Source organism: Sceloporus occidentalis, unplaced genomic scaffold (genome assembly GCF_023333645.1).
Source record: "Sceloporus occidentalis isolate IW3139 unplaced genomic scaffold, rSceOcc1.0.p SCAF_38, whole genome shotgun sequence".
Lineage (NCBI taxonomy): Eukaryota > Metazoa > Chordata > Lepidosauria > Squamata > Phrynosomatidae > Sceloporus > Sceloporus occidentalis.
The window spans coordinates 9,222,501-9,225,000 of record NW_028317018.1 but is presented as its reverse complement, the minus strand read 5'-3'; the positions used below and the strand labels follow the sequence as shown (position 1 = coordinate 9,225,000).

Genomic DNA, 2,500 nt, shown 5'->3' with positions numbered 1-2,500 from the left:
CTGCTGCTTGTCGTCAGACAGAAAGAATTATAAGCCCTGGGACAGGACAGAGAAGGTGAGAAGGTGAGAAGGTGAGAAGGTTCAAATAATAGTTTAAAGTTTTGATGATGAGCAAGAAACACATGGCAAAAAGCTCTCCCCGGACTGTGAGAAAACAAAAAACCTACAACACCTGGTATTCCCAGGTGGTCTCCCATCCAGGTACTATCCAGGCCCAACACAGCTTAGCTTCTGAGATCAGACATGATCAGGCGCTTTCAGGGTGGTATGGCTGCAGGTGTAAAAGCTATTTATTTTACTTCTCTTATTCTGTTGCTGCTGCTGCTGCTGCTGCTGCTGCTGCTGCTGCTGCTGCTGCTGCTGCTGCTGCTGCTGCTGCTGCTTGTGGTCAGACAGAAAGAATTATAAGCCCTGAGACAGGACAGAGAAGGTGAGAAGGTGAGAAGGTTCAAATAAGGGTTTAAAGCTTTGATGATGAGCAAAAAACACATGGCAAAATGCTCTCCCCGGACTGTGAGAAAAGAAAAAGCCTACAACACCTGGTATTCCCAGGTGGTCTCCCATCCAGGTACTAACCAGGCCCAACCCTGCTTAGCTTCCAAGATCAGACAAGATTGGGCGCTTTCAGGGTGGTACGGCTGTAGGCGTGAGTGCTTTTTATTTTACTTCTCTTATTCTGTTGCTGCTGCTGCTGCTGCTGCTGCTGCTGCTGCTGCTGCTGCTGCTTGTCGTCAGACAGCAAGAATTATAAGGCCTGGGATAGGACAGAGAAGGTGAGAAGGTGAGAAGGTGAGAAGGTTCAAATAATAGTTTAAAGTTTTGATGATGAGCAAGAAACACATGGCAAAAAGCTCTCCCCGGACTGTGAGAAAAGAAAAACCCTACAACACCTGGTATTCCCAGGCAGTCTCCCATCCATGTAATAACCAAGCCCGACCCTGCTTAGGTTCTGAGATCAGACGAGATCAGGCGCTTTCAGGGTGGTATGGCTGCAGGTGTGGGAGCTTTTTATTTTACTTCTCTTTTTCTGTCGCTGCTGCTGCTTGTCGTCAGACAGAAAGAATTATAAGTCCTGGGACAGGACAGAGAAGGTGAGAAGGTGAGAAGGTTCAAATAATAGTTTAAAGTTTTGATGATGAGCAAGAAACACATGGCAAAAAGCTCTCCCCGGACTGTGAGAAAAGAAAAAGCCTACAACACCTGGTATTCCCAGGCAGTCTCCCATCCAGGTACTAACCAGGCCCAACCCCGCTTTGCTTCCAAGATCAGAGGAGATCGGGCACTTTCAGGGTGGTATGGCTGCAGGTATGAGATCTTTTTATTTTACTTCTCTTATTCTGTTGCTGCTGCTGCTGCTGCTGCTGCTGCTGCTGCTGCTGCTGCTGCTGCTGCTGCTGCTGCTGCTGCTTGTCGTCAGACAGAAAGAATTATAAGCCCTGGGACAGGACAGAGAAGGTGAGAAGGTGAGAAGATTCAAATAATAGTTTAAAGTTTTGATGATGAGCAAGAAACACATGGCAAAAAGCTCTCCTCGGACTGTGAGAAAAGAAAAGCCTACAAAACCTGGTATTCCCAGGTGGTCTCCCATCCAGGTACTAACCAGGCCCAACCCTGCTTAGCTTCCAAGATCAGAGGAGATCGGCCACTTTCAGGGTGGTATGGCTGCAGGCGAGAGAGCTTTTTATTTTACTTCTCTTATGCTGCTGCTGCTGCTGCTGCTGCTGCTGCTGCTGCTGCTGCTGCTGCTGCTGCTGCTGCTGCTGCTTGTCGTCAGACAGAAAGAATTATAAGCCCTGGGACAGGACAGTGAAGGTGAGCAGGTGAGAAGGTGAGAAGGTTCAAATAAAGGTTTAAAGCTTTGATGATGAGCAAGAAACACATGGCAAAAAGCTCTCGGACTGTGAGAGAAGAAAAAGCCTACAATATCGGGTATTCCCAGGTGGTCTCCCATCCAGGTACTAACCAGGACCAAGCCTGCTTAGCTTCTAAGATCAGACAAGATTGGGTGCTTTCAGGGTGGTATGGCCGTAAGCTTGAGAGTTATTTATTTTACTTCTCTTATTCTGTTGCTGCTGCTGCTGCTGCTGCTGCTGCTGCTGCTGCTGCTGCTGCTGCTGCTGCTGCTGCTGCTGCTTGTCGTCAGACAGAAAGAATTATAAGCCCTGGGACAGGACAGTGAAGGTGAGAAGGTGAGAAAGTGAGAAGGTTCAAATAAAGGTTTAAAGCTTTGATGATGAGCAAGAAACACATGGCAAAAAGCTCTTCTCGGACTGTGAGAGAAGAAAAAGCCTACAATACCGGGTATTCCCAGGTGGTCTCCCATTCAGGTACTAACCTGGACCAAGCCTGCTTAGCTTCTAAGATCAGACAAGATTGGGTGCTTTCAGGGTGGTATGGCTGCAGGCGGGAGAGCTTTTTATTTTACTTATTTTATTCTGTTGCTGCTGCTGCTGCTTGTCGTCAGACAGAAAGAATTATAAGCCCTGGGACAGGACAGAGA

General features: G+C 47.7%; 1 non-coding gene and 6 pseudogenes across 1 annotated transcript; all 7 read right to left on the bottom strand.

Moving 5' to 3' along the window:
* Positions 1-160: 160 nt before the first annotated feature.
* LOC149297190 (5S ribosomal RNA) lies at positions 161-279 on the bottom strand (annotated as a pseudogene).
* A 248-nt stretch (positions 280-527) lies between these two features.
* On the bottom strand, positions 528-646 carry LOC149297189 (5S ribosomal RNA). The gene has a single exon (XR_016274242.1). It is a non-coding gene; the product is annotated as a 5S ribosomal RNA (ribosomal RNA).
* A 232-nt stretch (positions 647-878) lies between these two features.
* Positions 879-997, bottom strand: LOC149297188 (5S ribosomal RNA; annotated as a pseudogene).
* A 191-nt stretch (positions 998-1,188) lies between these two features.
* Positions 1,189-1,307, bottom strand: LOC149297187 (5S ribosomal RNA; annotated as a pseudogene).
* A 244-nt stretch (positions 1,308-1,551) lies between these two features.
* LOC149297186 (5S ribosomal RNA) lies at positions 1,552-1,670 on the bottom strand (annotated as a pseudogene).
* A 244-nt stretch (positions 1,671-1,914) lies between these two features.
* Positions 1,915-2,033, bottom strand: LOC149297185 (5S ribosomal RNA; annotated as a pseudogene).
* A 253-nt stretch (positions 2,034-2,286) lies between these two features.
* Positions 2,287-2,405, bottom strand: LOC149297184 (5S ribosomal RNA; annotated as a pseudogene).
* Between the last annotated feature and the right edge of the window lie 95 nt (positions 2,406-2,500).